Below are 17637 nucleotides of genomic sequence, written 5' to 3'. Positions count from 1 at the left end.
TAGGTATTAGCATTATGATTAGGTTTTACTGACGTTATGATTATCTTTTATAACATGAGAGCCTTAATATTTATTTCAATAACCCCAATGCACATTACTACATTTCCAGCAGGGAAATTGTTTTCCATTTAAATATATTTATTTATATTATTTTATATAAATATTTTATAAGAATTATTGTGTTTTAATAAAGTTTGGTAGTACTTTATCTGACCAAAAAAAATTTCTGAATTTAATCTAATCAGTGAGAAAAATGTGAGTCAATTTCCAAAAATTTTAGTTTCTTCAAAGTTTACTATAAAATTTTTGTTTGTTTTTTAAGATCAATTTTACCACATGTATTTGAGGTTTACAATATGATGTTTTGGAATATATATATGTAGTAAAATGGTTATTATAGTGAAACAAATTAAGGTATCTATCATCTCAGTTACTTTTTGTGACAAGAGCAGCTAAAATATACTTATTTAACACAAATCCTTAATTTAATACAATTGTATTAACTTTAGTCCTCATGTAAACCTTATTATTGCTGTGTTAGTTTTATTAGTAGTTTTCCAGGGGGAAAATCACTTTTTGTATCATTACTTAAGAATGCAAACATTTCTATATGGTAGGACCATTAAAATCAGTCAATTGCATAAGACTTAATAAACTCTTATTTTTATGGATCTGAATGACTCATACAATAATTCCTTTCCACACATGGTAATTTTGGTAATATCTCATCACATACTGTCTGAACAAATTTAGGTTTGTTTCCTAATGGGATATTCCACAGCTCCCAGTAACCATAATTCAGAGAACAAGGAAAGGTTTCTGATGCAAATCAACATCTTGGCCTGACTCACTTGTTCTTTTATTATTTAGTCCATGATAACTTTGAAGGACAAAAATTTCCTCTCACCTAAAAGATTCCAAGATACACATTAATTTGTAACCATGGAGCTGTCGACTGTCTTAAAATCAATATGGTAACCATTAGAATTTTAGAAAGAAGATCTTCGGAATTTAGGACCTATGTAATGAGTCAGAAAACCTGAGTAATGATAGAGTAAAACCTCCAAGAAATATTACAAAAAGATACATGTTAAGGGGCAAATGGATTGATTCCACTTCTTCTAGTAATTCTATCTGGAAAGAAAGAGGGAATATAGAATAATATTCAGAAGTACAGGGTATTCTGAAAGATGACTGGTATTGGAAAAAGACTAAATATCACATATTCCGATACTCTGTGAATTATAAAAAGAGATGTTTAGTTACCTTTATTATCACATTCTCATTTCTAGCTCAGGACTCAAAATGTCTGGCTGCATTCTTTTTGCCACTTGTTTTCATGCTGTATGTTGTTAATATTATACTTATTTTGTTGTATGAATATTTTTAATAAAATATAATACATTCAGCCCTCATAGGAACCTTTTGTATGATAGTCATTAGAGAGATGGTTAAAAATAAGATGCCAAAAACTGTTCGTAAGTTTAGGAAGAAAGTAGTTTGAATGAAGGCTGAAGAAGGCTACATGTGTTTCTTCAAGGGGGCAGAAGGCCAGAGAGGTACAGGGAGGCCAATCCCCATAGGAGGACAGCGTGTTTGACTCAGTTATTCAGGATACATCTGATCAAGGAGCTTGAATCCTATTTTTGTTCAAACTCATATCTATGAAGATCCAGAAAATATTTTCATGTAAGTCCATCTTCTCTACTGGTAATGATTTTCAAGAAAAGTTTGTTATTAGAGTAGAAAACACAGAAGCAGTTGACTTCGAATAGCTGTTTCTTCCAGTGGCATGTCTTTCCTATCATATATTCAACACTCCAAGGGAGGTCTTATACAAACAGCTCTGTTGTAAGCTCGGTACATGCATCAACTTATTTAATATTTTGGAACACCACACAGTATATATATTATAAGAAAGAAAGAAAAGAAAAGAAAACGCCCTTTCTTCATTATTTTTATAAATGAATAAAGTGAAGCACAGAGATGTTAATTTGCATTAAGTGTACATGGGTGGTAAGTGGGAGGGTTGAGAATCCAACCCAGACAGTGGCTTCCAGATGATCAGGGAAAGAGAGCCTGGGAAGCAAAACAAATGCCTTGAAGGTGTTGTGAAGATACTTGTAATTTATATTCTTGTTCTACTAAATTTTCAGTTTTTCTCTTAAAATGGTCTCAAGTTAACTAACTTGAGGATAGCTTGACAATACTTCAATAATGGTAGGATAAATTGCTCTAGAGTCTATCTGTTCCTGAGTTTAAGGGACGAGCATAGAGAATTTTTAAGGTATATTTCCTTATTTCAGTCGCATAGATAAATATCAAAACACAAAACTTCATATTTTATGATGATAAGTTTAAAGTAGATTAGGAGGTCAGAGAAGAGAGAATTGCTTGTTTTGACGTGGATCCCAGAAGACATTGCCAATGGTACGTGCAACTTGGACATAATTTTTGTTATCTCCATGAATAAGAGCACATGGGAATATGTTAAACCATATTCATGTTCATTGCCTCTTCCTTTGAGAACTGTTAAATGTGAAGAAATACAAATCATTGGTCTGTCTTACGAATACATTCTTAAATGTCCTGGAGTTCCCCAGAGATACTCCAGTGACCTTTCACAGGGGAGTAAGTTTCCCCATCACTTAATATAGAGATTACATGTAAAATTTCAACTTCAAAGGAAAAGATCAGCTGTGGAAAATAATCTAAGATCTTAAAACCTTAAGAACGTAATTTTAGCCTGGCGTGGTGGCTCACATCTGTAATTGTAGCACTTAGGGAGGCCAAGGCAGGTATATCACATTAGCTTCTGTAGTCCTAGCTACTCAGGGGGCTAAGGCAAAAGGGTGGCTTGAGCCCAGGAGGGTGAGGTTGCTGTGAGTTATGATGACACCATAGCACTCTACCCAGGTCGACAAAGTAAGGCTCTGTCTCAAAAAAAAAAAAACATAATTTTATATTATAATTGGAACATTTTGTAGACTAAATGAGTAAATAAGTACAAACTGAAACCTTTTGTTAGTATATTTGTATGTTTAAAATGTATATAACTAGAGAGAGATTAAAGATGGCGGCCGAGTAACAGCTTCCCTGCAACTGGGAACAGCGAGTCTGGGAAGACAAGACTCCAGGCATCTCTGGCTGGTGGGATCTGCCTATAATCATCCCTTTCAGGATACAGGGAGCCAGCAAGGGACTTCTGGACCCCAGGAGGAGGACAAAAACAGTGGAAAACTGGCAAGTGGTTGCGTGTGTTCGATCAACCTAATCACGCCGGCAACCGTAAGTACAAGCAGCAGTGAGACTGCAAACCAGAAAGGCCTTACCTGTGAACTGTTTCGGTGTTCTTGGACTTGGCACTCAGTTGAACTGCCATGGAGAGAGCTTGAGTAGGAGTGTGGAGAACTTTAGGCATTGTCTGGGGCCCCAGACTGAGCCACTGAGCTGGGCGCAGGAAGCCATTGTGAAAGAACTGCCCCAGCAAGCTCCGCCCTCAGGGTCTCAGAGCAAGGATTGGGTGGGTCAAAGTAACCTACTGACTGAGCAGCCTAATGGCGGGGACTGAGCTGCCTTACAGCCTTAATCTTTAGGGGCAGAGTGAGACAGTTTTGGCACACTGGAGCCTTGGGCTGTTGCCCTGGGTAGAGTGCTGTGATGTCACAGCTCATAGCAACCTCAAACTCCTGGGCTTGGAACCGCCCAGACCTCCATAAGAGCTGTGCAGCGACCCCCGACTGGTGACCCGCAGCCACCAGGCCTCCGCATTCCCTGACCAGAAACTGCGGGAGCCACACAACCCTGCGTCCTCCCTCCTGTGTCCTCCCAGCTTCCACACTAGCCTGTTCATCTGGACAGGGATTCTGGTAGCTGTGTGCCCTTTGGAGCCCTCCCTGCCTCTGTGCAGAACTCTTCTCCTGGCCAGAGATGCTGGAGCCTTGGGCTGTCCGTGCCAAAGTAACTGGACGCCTGGCACTCCCAGAACCGTGCGCACCACCCCCAGCCCTGTTGCTGGATCCAGATGTATCACAAACCGGAGCTGCTTCCACAACCAGAACTCCCTAGCTAGAGCAGCCCCAGAGGAACTACACAGGGTCACTCCCTACAAAGATCCAGCAACAATACAGTGATCCTGCTGGGGTCTAATATTGGAGAGACATCTCCCCAACTCTGAGGACAGCCAGAGGAAATGGTGAAAAACAATCAAGAGGCAAAATCAACAGAAAAACTCTGGCAATATGAATAATCAGAGTAGATCAACTCCCCCAAGATTAATGGGGCAGAAATAGCACAAGACCCCATGCACAAACAAATAGCTGACATGTCAGAAATTGAATTCAGGATCTGGATAGCAAATAAGATCAAATTAGAATTCCAAAAGTTATCTCAAGAATTCAACAGATTCAAAGACCAAATGACCAAAGATTTCAACACATTGAGACAAGAAGTTGCATCCCTCAAAGATCTGAGAAACACAGTAGAATCCCTCAGTAACAGAATGGAGCAAGCAGAAGAAAGGATTTCTGACATTGAAGACAAAGCTTTCGAATGCTCCCAAACCCTCAAAGAAGAACAGAAATGGAAAGCAAAAACAGACCACTGTCTCAGAGAGCTCTCAGATAATTTGAAGAAAACCAATATTCGTCTTATAGGGATCCCGGAAAGTGATGAAGTGGCTTCACAAGGCACAGAGTCTCTTCTCCATGAGATTATGAAGGAGAACTTTCCAGACATGCTAAGAGATTTTGGAATTCAGATAGCAGACAGTTTCGGAACTCCAGCACGACTCAACCCGAATAAGACATACCCCAGAGACATCATAATCAATTTCACTAAAGTTAATATGAAGGAGAAAATTCTGAAAGCTGTCAGATGAAAGAAAACCATTACTTACAAGGGGAAGAATATCAGAATAACTGCAGATCTCTCTGCTGAAACCTTTAAAGCTAGAAAAGGATGGTCATCGGCTTTTAATCTCCCAAAACAAAATAACTTTCAACCCAGGATCCTGTACCCAGCTAAACTGAGCTTCATTTATGACGGAGAAATTAAATACTTCAACGACATTCACATGTTGAAGAAATTTGCCACAACTAAACCAGCTCTCCAGGACATTCTTAGACTTATCCTCCATAAAGACCAGCGTAATTCTCCACCACAAAAGTAAACCCACCCCAAAAATTCTTGATCAAATTCCAACTTCCACAGTCGCAAAAGGATTAAAAATGTCCACCGGTCTCTCGAAAGGCTTATCAATACTCTCAATTAATGTCAATGGTTTAAATTGTCCTCTAAAGAGGCATAGGTTGGCGGACTGGATACAAAAACTCAAGCCACATACCTGCTGCATCCAAGAATTGCATCTAACATTAAAAGACAGATACAGACTCAAGGTGAAGGGATGGTCATCTATATTCCAGGCAAATGGAAAGCACAAAAAAGCAGGCATGGCAATCCTGTTTGCAGACACAATAGGCTTTAAACCAACCAAAATAATTAAAGATAAGGATGGACACTTCATATTTTTTAAAGGTAATACTCAATATGATGAGATCTCTATTATTAATATTTGAGCACCCAATCACAACGCACCTCAATTTATAAGAGAAACTATAACAGACATGAGCAACTCGATTTCCTCCACTTCCATAGTAGTTGGAGATTTTAACACCCCTTTAGCAGTGCTGGATAGATCCTCCAAAAAGAAGCTAAGCAAAGAAATTTTAGATTTAAACTCAACCATTCAACATCTGGACTTAACAGACATCTACAGAACATTTCATCCCAAAAAAACTGAATACATTCTTCTCATCAGCACACAGAACATACACCAAAATTGACCACATCCTAGGCCACAAATCTAACCTCAGCAAATTTAAAAAAATAGAAATTATTCCTTGCATCTTCTCAGACCATCATGGAATAAAAGTTGAACTAAATAACAACAGGAACCTGCATACCCATACAAAAACATGGAAGCTAAACAACCTTATACTGAAGGATACATGGGTTATGGACGAGATTAAGAAGGAAATCACCATATTTTTGGAACAAAACAACAATCAAGACACGAATTACCAGAACTTCTGGGATACTGAAAAGGCAGTCCTAAGAGGGAAATTTATAGCACTGCAAGCCTTCCTCAAGAAAACGGAAAGAGAGGAAGTCAATAACTTAATGGAACATCTCAAGCAACTGGAGAAAGAAGAACACTTCAACCCCAAATGCAGCAGAAGAAAAGAAATAACCAAAATGAGAGCAGAATTAAATGAAATTGAAAACAAAAGAATTATACAACAGATCAATAAATCCAAAAGCTGGTTTTTTGAAAAGATCAATAACATAGATAAACCTTTGGCCAACCTAACCAGGAAAAAAAAGAGTAAAATCTCTAATTTCATCAATCAGAAATGGTAATCATGAAATAACAACAGACCCCTCAGAAATTCAAAAAATCCTTAACGAATACTACAAGAAACTCTACTCTCACAAATATGAAAATCTGAAAGAAATCGACCAATACCTGGAAGCACGCCACCTACCAAGACTTAGCCAGAATGAAGTGGAAATGTTGAACAGGGCCTATATCAAGTTCTGAAATAGCATCAACTATACAAAATCTCCCTAAAAAGAAAAGCCCAGGACCAGATGGCTTTACGTCAGAATTCTACCAAACATTTAAAGAAGAACTAGTACCTATACTACTAAACCTCTTCCAAAATATAGAAAAAGAAGGAATATTACCCAGCACATTGTACAAAGCAAACAACACCTTGATCCTCAAACCAGGGAAAGACCCAACAAGAAAAGAAAATTATAGACCAATATCACTAATGAATATAGATGCCAAAATACTCAATAAGGTCCTAACAAACAGAATCCAACAACACATCAAAAAAATTATACACCATGACCAAGTCGGATTTATCCCAGGGTCTCAAGGCTGGTTCAATATACATAAATCTATAAATGTAATTCAACACATAAACAAACTTAAAAATAAAGACTATATGATTCTTTCGACTGATGCAGAAAAAGCTTTCAATAATATCCAGCATCCCTTCATGATCAGAACACTTAAGAAAATTGGTATAGAAGGGACATTTCTTAAACTAATAGACGCCATCTACAGCAAACCCACAGCCAATATGGTATTGAATGGAGTTAAATTGAAATCATTTCCACTTAGATCAGGAACCAGGCAAGGTTGCCCATTGTCTCCATTGCTCTTTAACATTGTAATGGAACTTTTAGCCATTGCAATTAGGGAAGAAAAGGCGATCAAGGGTATCCACATAGGGTCAGAGGAGATCAAACTTTCACTCTTCGCAGATGATATGATCGTATATCTGGAAAACACTAGGGAGTCTACTACAAAACTATTAGAAGTGATCAAGGAATATAGCAATGTCTCAGGCTACAAAATCAACACCCATAAACCTGTAGCCTTTATATATACCAACAATAGCCAAGCTGAACAAACAGTCAAGGACTCTATTCCTTTCACAGTAGTGCCAAAGAAGATGAAATATTTGGGAGTACCTAACAAAGGACATGAAAGATCTCTACAAAGAGAACTATGAAACTCTAAGAAAAGAAACAGCCGAAGATGTTAACAGATGGAAAAACGTACCATGCTCATGGCTGGGAAGAATCATCATTGTTAAAATGTCTATACTGCCCAAAGCAATATATAATTTTAATGCAATTCCTATTAAAGCTCCATTGTCATACTTTAAAGATCTTGAAAACATAATACTTCGTTTTATATGGAATCAGAAAAAAACTCAAATAGCCAAAACATTACTCAGCAATAAAAACAAAGCAGGAGGAATCACGCTACCAGACCTGAGACTGTACTATAAATCCATAATGATCAAAACAGCATGGTACTGGCACAAAAGCAGAGAAGTAGATGTCTGGAACAGAATAGAGAACTACTATTCTGAGAGTAACTACCAGCTACTTACCGTTATTTGATCTCTGAGAAGCCAATTAAAAACATTCAATGGGGAAAAGATTCCCTATTTAACAAATGGTGCTGGGTGAACTGGCTGGCAACCTGTAGAAGATTGAAACTGGACCCACACCTTTCACCATTAACTAAGATAGACTCTCACTGGATAAAAGATTTAAACTTAAGACATGAAACTATAAAAGTACTTGAAGAAAGTGCAGGAAAAACTCTTGAAGGAATTGGCCTGGGTGAATATTTTATGAGGAGGACTCCCCGGGCAATTGAAGCAATATCAAAAATACACTACTGGGACCTGATCAAACTAAAAAGCTTCTGCACAGCCAAGAACATAGTGAGTAAAGCAAGCAGACAGCCCTCAGAATGGGAGAAAATATTTGCAGGTTATACCTCCAGTAAAGGTCTAACAACAAGAATCCACAGAGAACTCAAATTTATTAGCAAGAAAAGAATACGTGACCTCATTTCAGGGTGCACAAGGGACTTAAAGAGAAACTTCTCTAAAGAAGACAGATGCAAAATCTACAAACACATGAAAAAAAGCTCATCATCCTTAATCATCAGAGAAATGCAAATCAAAAGTACTCTGAGATATCATCTAACCCCAGTAAGAGTAGCCCACATAAAAAAATCCCAAAACCAGAAATGTTGGCGTGGATGTGGAGGAAAGGGCACACTTCTACACTGCTGGTGGGAATGCCCACTAATATGTTTCTTCTGGAAGGATGTTTGGAGAATACTTAGAGACCTAAAAATAAACCTGCCATTTGATCCTATAATTCCTTTACTAGGTTTATACCCAGAAGACCAAAAGTCACAATATAACAAAGACATCTGTACCAGAATGTTTATTGCAGCCCAATTCATAATTGCTAAGTCATGGAAGAAGCCCAAGTGCCCATCGACCCATGAATGGACTAGCAAATTGTGGTACATGTATACCATGGAATACTATGCAGCCTTAAAGAAAGATGGAGACTTTACCTCTTTCATGTTTACATGGATGGAGCTGGAACATATTCTTCTTAGCAAAGTATCTCAGGAATGGAAGAAAATGTATCCAATGTACTCAGCCCTACTATGAAGCTAAATTATAGCTTTCACATGAAGACTATAACCCAACTATAGCACAAGACTATGGGGAAAGGGCCAAGGAAGGGGAAGGGAGGGGGGAGGTTTTGGTGGAGGAAGGGTAATGGGTGGGGCCACATCTATGGTGCATCTTAGAATGGGTACAGGTGATTGCACTAATGTACACAGCTATGATTTAACATAAAAAAATAAAAATAAATAAATAAAAATAAATAAATAAATAAAATGTATATAACTGCCTTCATGTTAAATCTTATCATGCATCAAATATATAAACAGCCTCTACCCAAAGCCTGGAATTCTAAGTATAAATAAAACAAAAACTCATTTACCAGATACGAAAACTTTGGATATCTCTAAGCATATAAATGGCAAGTTGGATGTAAACAAAGTTAACAAATAAACAAAAGTTAAGATAATTCTCTGTGACATATTTTTAACAGAATTTTGGAGACAAAGAGATAAAAGCAGACGATCTTTGGTACAAAGCATTTCCTTCATGGATGCAATTCCTTTTGTGAGACAGTCATGTTTCCCTGCTTTTCTCCCTGAGGCCTTTCCCCAGTCTATCAGCAGTGAGTCTGAAGAGGAATAAATTAGACTTCAAATCTGGCAGTGATTGAAGAAGAAGGAGCCTCGTTCTACGCCCACACTGGTCCTTCAGTGAAGGACCCAGTTTATTTTACAGAAAAGTCTTCTTTTTTCTTTTATAACTTTAAAATACAGTGGAACCTCCATAGTTAACCACCTCCCTACATTGACCACGTCCTTAATAGACCGGACATGCACCACATGTACTAAGGCCTGTTCCTTATGTTGACCACCTCTGTATGTTAACAAGTTAGTTACAGTCCCTTGGACAGCCAACTTACAGAGGGCCTACTGTATACTTTAGCTTTTGTTCTTGCTATTTTCTTGCTCAATCTCATGATTATTTCTGTTGGCAATGAATTATTCCTCCATAATAACTTAAAAATATTACTGAAAAAATTTTTATTCATAAATGTATAAAAATCCTTATATAACTTGCTAAGACAGAAGCAAGCAGAGGCACTATTCAAATCATCCTTTCTTTGGGCATTTTTACATTAAGTGAGGATTAGAAACTTTTATTTTAAATATGTGAGAAAGAGAATGTGTGTATTCACAGTCATGCAATGACTAGTAGTAACATAGGTGAAGAAGAAAAAAGAAATCCAAAACATTACTCAAGTTAAATCTTGATATAAACCACCTACCCATGCAGAAAGAGAACAGAGTTCAACATTGGAGATATAACTTTATAACTCAAACAACAAACCATTGTTGAAGGTGCATATTGTGACTATCTCCATAACGGAAATGCCATACTGGGCTGGAATTGAACCAAATGACACATAATAGACCCATTTGCAAGACTTGATTATTCTTCAAAGTTTAACTCAAGGGCCAGTTTTACAGGGAAGTTTTTTCTGGCCCCTTAGCACATAGAATTTTTGCCTACCTTTAACCAGTGTGACAGTCATCATTTAATATACTTTCTCTCTCTCTCTCTCTCTCATACACACACACACACACACACACACACACACACACGCACAGGACTGTGATATTCCCATAGTGGAATATAATTGTTAGAAATGTCCTTTGGTTTTTATATGACCACCCCATGACCATATAACCCTCAGAACAAAGTGCAATGCTCAACTCACATCACACATTATATGTATTTATTAACAGGGATTGATGAAACTAGCTGTGGCTCCTTAATCTTCTCCTCCCAAATTCCTTCTGAAAAATAGTAATACAGTGGGACCTCTGTAAGTTGATTACCCAAGAGAATTTCAAAAACTGGTTGACATACAAAGGTAGTAACGTAAGGATCGAGGCCTACTGTACTGGTACGCACATGTGATGCATGTCCGGTCTATAAAGGTTAGGTCAAGGTAACAATGTGGTCAGGGTAGGAAAGTGGTCAGCTAAGGTGCTACTATATAAGCTTGTAGAAGATAAAATTGGCCATTTTCAGAATGGATTCCTATTTTTTGCAATTATATTCCATAGCTTTCCTATAAATCTACACACTAACTGTTTCATCACTATTCATCCAATTAGAGATTGTTTCTTTTAATAAGATTTTCCCAGTCATCTTTCAACTTCTTGACACAGTTTTCAAACTGAATGAAATCCCATCCTAAAGAAAGGTTAGTACATCAGGGTCTGGCATATCAATACATTTTAATAATCACTGAATAGTGTCACATTCAATTTCTGAATAATTCAGATTTTTTATTTATCATTATGTTTCTATTAGAACAAAGTTGAAGCACAAACTAATCCTGCCTATTTCTCTTGCTTTCAAACTTCTGTTTTTTAAACATTCGCTTTCACCTTAGAAGCCACTTTGGCTGGAGACTAACTTTATAGACACAATAAAGCATGATAATAAGACCTGGGACTGACTTGACCAACCTCAAAATACCTTTGTTCTACAGATTTACAGTTCTTTCTTAGCATAATAATTTGGCTGCTGGGGATAGTTTGCTAAATATTTTATCCACAAACCGCCTGATTCACATCTTGTAATAAATTTTCTTTGCTATCTTAGAAAGTGTTAGCAATAAAAATGTTTATGCCAAGTAATAGAGTCATGCCTACTTAATACCTTGAAAATATAAGAATAATATGAAACTTTTTATACCTCAGGAAAGATAATCATAATGCTTCAGTGGAAACCCACAGAAATTTAAACTCATGATACATATCTGCCTAGTTTATACAAGATAATCCAAGTTAGTGGACATCTTCTGATAACCACCTTCTAAACTGTACAATTTGAAAGATGGTATCCAGAAGAACATGCTGAGCTCCAAGCCAGCTTTGTATGGACCTGTCTACTGATTTCAATTCATACCAGTATCTTCAAAATGATTATGTTGATAAAACTGAAAGATGATGCCAGTCTCCTAGCTATATAGATTTTCACATAATTTTTTTGTTAACCACTTAATTTCTACTTGCACTTAAACAAGTCTCCTTTCTGAGAAGTATTTTCAGAATGTGTAAAAGAGGCACAATAATACTTATTTTTCCTATTATCTCACTTGGACGGTGTGAAGATCAATTAAAACACTGTTTGATGACACCTTTGAAAAATGCTATAAACACAAGGTACTGCAAATTTGAGGATTAAGAAGTTTTAAGGAAATTTTCAGTTCTGGGAATTAAATATGCATTGGAAGGTATTAGAATTATCTATAAAACCCAGGAGTAATAATAATATTTTTAATTGCTATTTACAACTGATCCAGCTACCATCAAGACCACCAAACTTTTGTAGTAAAAGGCAAGTCCTCCTTATATAACAACCCTAGAAAATGCAACAATTAATAGTACTTTTGACAAGCATACAAAAGGACAGACTGCATTAGTTCTTAATTGCTACATGATATGCCAGATGGTTGGTAAGTTGGTTTTACACAAGGATTTCATTTGAATCTTACAATTCTTTTTTTTTCAGTGTTAGAGCTGGATTTTTATTTTGATTATACTTTAATTTTGAGTCTTAGTAAGCTTTATATAACTTCACAACGTTTTGAAAAAATTTAGGAAGATATTATCCATCTATAATGCTCATAACACAATATTCACAATAATACAATATGTATAATATTTTTATTTCACTGCCACTACCTCATTCCTTTTTCTCTTTTTACCATGTGAATAGTAGTAAAAGATAAGAGAGATCTGAGGCTCAAAATCAGTATCTCCTAAGGTCATGGTTCTTTTATCCTATTCTCTAATCTTTCAGACAAACTCTTCTAAGAAACGTCTTGTTAACATTAGTCATTCCCATCAACTCATGCGTGGGTTAACAAACTGAGGGATGTGAATACTATTCAGCCATAAGAAAAGATGGGGACTTTATATCTTTTGTGTTAGCCTGGATGGCATTGGAGACATTCTTCTTAATAAAGTATCACAAAAATGGAAAAGTAAGTATCCAATGTACACAATACTAATATGAAACGAATAGATGAACATCTACATGCCCACACAAAGGAAAAACACATTTAAATTCAAGTAGTGGGGAGCTGGGAGGAGGGAAAGGAAAGAGGAGAGGAGGGAGGGCACGGGAAAGGCCTCGCCTAATGAGCATAATGTAAGGGTACACAGCACACCCCTGGGTGAAGGGCTAAACTACAACTCGAACTGCACCTAACAAATGTAAGCAATGTCACCTAACCACTTGTACCCTCATACTAATCTGGGAAAAATAAGTAAACAAAAGGCCATTAAGAGGAATGACCCAAAACATACAAGATAATTAGAGCTACAAGCCAAAGCTTCACAAGGAGCATGTTTGAATTTAATAAAAATGGATTTGTGGAATCAATATATTGTAATGATAAAGACTTAACATGTAAATCTAGAAATTTTTCTTGTTAGAGTTGGTTAATATTTGCCTAAAAACAGAATTCTCACCACTTGAGATGTTTTCTATTACTAAAGAAAAATATTGTTTCTTGATGCAATTGAGAAAATGATTTGAGGGTACTCACAATAATCATAAATACATATCCACGCATAATTTTAATGTTTCATTCTTTATACAGAATTACGTACTTAAGTATTGAGACAAAAAAATTATTGTGACTAAAGAAAATAACACAAGTCCATCATCTGAAGTGACACCTAGCTACCCCATGATATTTCGAGGTAATGCCAGAAAAGTGTCCAAGTGGCAAAATATTGTTTGCCAATGTTGTTTTCTCCCTATTTCATCAATACTATATGCAATGTTAATAGTTGGGACATCACTTGACTGCTAATAAAGAATAATCAGATCCGCTTAAAGCAGATTTGTATTATTTGCCAAAGTGATAGATTCTGACTTTCAGAAAATACCAACCATTTCTCTAAGAACTAATATTTGATGTATAAATTCTAATCTCATCTTTTGTACACCTAGAAAAGAGATTAACAATTTTATCCACATCAAGATGCTTGTTTTGTAGGATTGATTCCATTTCTTTGAATAGCTCTTTCTCCAGTTTCTTCATGTTGTCCAATATTGTTTTGGCTTTTTCCTCATTATTTTCTATTACTTCCAATGCTTGTTAATGTTTTTGGTAAGAGTGGGTGTCTTCTATCAGACTTAAAATGTGGCTATCTGTAACTGGAGCTTCAAGTTCAAATGTTGGTGAGTGTGTATCCCACGGTTGTGAAATATGTGGCACAACAATGAAAGGTGTAAAAACAGACCTGTCAGGATTCAGAGTTCCTATAAAAAATGAATGCTAGGAAGGGTGGAATCTTGAGGTAACAATAGAAATCATGTTTGTCATGGTCATGAATTCACCCTCCATATTTATGCCACTTGATTTATCACAGAGAATTTCCATCCTTGTTTAAAGAGCTATGTTTCCTTTGTGTTTATTTAGAAGCTTGTAGCCCTCACACTATCTTCCTGATGAAGTCATCATCTTGGCTGTGTCAAGGTAAGAGTATGTTGGAGTAAAATCACACTTTTTTACCATCCCACCAACCTTTCTGCTTAGCCGAATGTCTCATGTCTGGATGTTCCCGATCAATCTTGGTTGTTATGGAAAGCTGATTAGAAATATTACAAACTCCCTCTTGCACTTTCTCTGCTGCCCAGTCCTTCTCACCACTGTCTAGAATCCAGGCTTCATTTCTATGAGGTATCAGGAAACTGTTGTAATAGCAGAAAATCAACCCACCTGCTGTATAATTTCCAGCCTGGCCATATTTTTCTAATAAATCAACAATGACATTGAGACCTTTTTCAACTGGATCTGCTCTTTCAAGGCCAAGTCTGACAAGGTCCATCCCCAGCAGTGATTCTTCTTTACAAACTTTTTCTCTTCCCCATACAGATTCATTCCCAGTGCAAACTCCATGCTCACTAGCTCCCATTTCTGCCCCCAACACCCATACTGGGCCACTAAGGATAACAGCATATGTTTCAGGAACTTGATTGATTTCTGTATATAAACTTAAGATTTTTTTCCAGGTTATCATGAACTGCAGCAGGAAAACAAACTACCTATAGTACTTCATCAAAGAGTCTATCTGAATTTTTTCCAAAAATAATCCTATTATCAACTGTTGTTCGAGGTAATGCCAGAAAAGTGTCCAAGGAAAAAAGTTCCATTCGCTTTTAAGCTGGACTCCCAGATACTTGAAGTGCCTTACAACAATTATTAAGGTGAGTATACTTTAAATTATTTCAGAGGCGAGGAAAGCATCAGTCTAAGTAATTTGCTCAAGTCAAAACAGCTCTTAAACACCAGGGCGAGAATTTCCATCTGCATCTGCTCTTTGCACGTTAACATGCCATTAGAAGTACTTACTTTAAATTATCACTGAACAAAATATAATTTATATTTATCCCATTTAATGGTAATTAAAAGCTTTTAAGATAATAGAGAGGACCCTTTATATGCATAGGTCCCTCCCTACGTAGGACTGCATATCACACAGTGTACAAGTAGAAACTGCTGCATGTATATATAATTTAGTCATGAATAACTCTGTGAAAAAGACAATTCAAATTGTTGACATCAGAAGTAAAATAAAAATACAATAAACAACTTCAGGAAAAAATAACATTTATAACATACGTGATTAGTATCCTTAAAAAATGTTTCAAAAAGAATTATATATTTCTTAAAAAATAAAATGAGTAAAAGAACATAACCAGTGAATTCACAAAAGAATAAATATAAATAACTATTATGTGTTTTTTAAAATATAGTTTCATGAAAAAATGCACATTATCTTTAATCATCAGAGAAATGCAAATCGAAACTACTTTGAGGAGGAGAACAAGATGGTGGCTGAGTAACAGCTTCCTTGCATCTGGGCACCTTGAGTCTGGGGAGATAGGACTCCAGGCATCTCTGGATGTTGGGATCTGCCTATCATCACCCCTGTGAGAACACAGGGAGTCAGCGAGAGACTTCTGGACCCCAAGAGGATGACTAAAACAGTGGAAAAATGGCAAGTGGTCACGTGTGTTCAATTGGTCTAAACCCGCCCGCAACTGACTCATCTAAACCTTAGTCCACAGGCACGAGAACATAAAGAGCAAGAGGAAGTGTAAGGAAAATTAGGGCAAGGACATAGATAAAAGAAATCACACATGAGGAACAATCAGCAGAAAACTCCAGGCAACATGAAGAACCAGTACAGAACAACCACGCCAAGGCATTATGAGGTAGCTACTGCACAGTATGCCACCTATGAAGAAATGTAGGAATGACAGAATGGGAATTTAGAATACACGTGTTGAAAACAATGAAAGAAATGATGGAAACAATGAAGGAAACTACTAATAAAGTGGAAAATAATGAAAAAGAAATCCAAAAACAGAATCAAATAAGAGATGAACGATATGAAGAATATAAAAAGGATATAGCAGAGCTGAAGGAACTGAAACAGTCAATTAGGGAACTTTAAGATGCAATGGAAAGTATCAGCAACAGGTTAGACAATGCAGAAAAAAGAATTTCGGAGGCAGAGGACAAAGTTCTTGAGATAACTCAGATAGTAAAAGAGGCAGAAAAGAAGAGAGAGAAAGCAGAACGTTCACTGTCAGAATTATGGGACTTTATGAAGAGTTCCAACATACGAGTTATAGGAACCCCAGAAGGGGAAGAAGAATGCCCCAGAGGAATGGAAGCCATACCAGAGAATATTATAAAAGAAAATGTCCCAAATATCACCAAAGATTCTGACACACTGCTTTCAGAGGGATATCGGACCCCAGGTCACCTAAACTCTAACCGAGCCTCTCAAAGACACATTGTGATGAACCTATCCAAAGTCAAGACAAAAGAAAAGATACTGCAAGCTGCCAGGACTAAGGACCAGTTGACCTACAGGGGCAAATCCATCAGAGTGACGGCAGACTTCCCTAATGAAACTATCCAAGCAAGAAGACAATGGTCATCTACCTTTAATCTACTTAAACAGAACAATTTCCAGCCCAGAATTCTGTAACCTGCGAAGCTAAGCTTCAAAATTGACAGAGAAATCAAATCATTTACGGATATACAAACATTGAGAAAATTCGCTACAGCAAGACCAGCTCTACAGGAAATAATTCCACCTGTTCTGCACACTGACCACCACAATGGATCAGCAGCAAAGTAAGAACTCAGAAATTAAAGGACAGAACCTAACCTCCACAATGATGCAAAAGATAAAACTAAGCAATGGACACTCACAAAATAAGATGAATAGAATACTACCGCACTTACCAATTATCTCAATAAATGTTAATGGCTTGAATCCTCCACTGAAGAGACATAGATTGGCTGACTGGATTAAAAAATACAAGCCATCCATTTGCTGTCTGCAAAAAACACAGCTGGCTTCAAAAGACAAATTAAGGCTCTGAGTCAAGGGTTGGAAAACAACTTTTCAGGCAAATGGAACTCAGAAGAAAAGAGGAGTTGCAATCTTATTTTCAGATACATGTGGATTTAAAGCGACTAAAGTCAAAAAAGACAAAGACGGTCACTTTATATTGGTCAAGGGAAAAATACAATAAGAAGATG

At 36.8% G+C, this 17637-nt stretch overlaps 1 protein-coding gene and 1 pseudogene across 12 annotated transcripts in view; both read right to left on the bottom strand.

Annotated features, from left to right (window-relative positions):
- The window catches only part of KCNC2 (potassium voltage-gated channel subfamily C member 2), a 243879-nt gene that overhangs the window by 55785 nt on the left and 170457 nt on the right, over nucleotides 1–17637 (bottom strand). The gene's annotated exons all lie outside the window — the stretch shown is intronic.
- LOC128581970 (secernin-3-like) lies at nucleotides 4939–15236 on the bottom strand (annotated as a pseudogene).

This window comes from Nycticebus coucang, chromosome 3 (assembly GCF_027406575.1).
Source record: "Nycticebus coucang isolate mNycCou1 chromosome 3, mNycCou1.pri, whole genome shotgun sequence".
Classification (NCBI taxonomy): Eukaryota; Metazoa; Chordata; class Mammalia; order Primates; family Lorisidae; genus Nycticebus; species Nycticebus coucang.
Note: the sequence above shows the minus strand (reverse complement) of the source record. Positions and strands in the feature narration are given on the sequence as shown.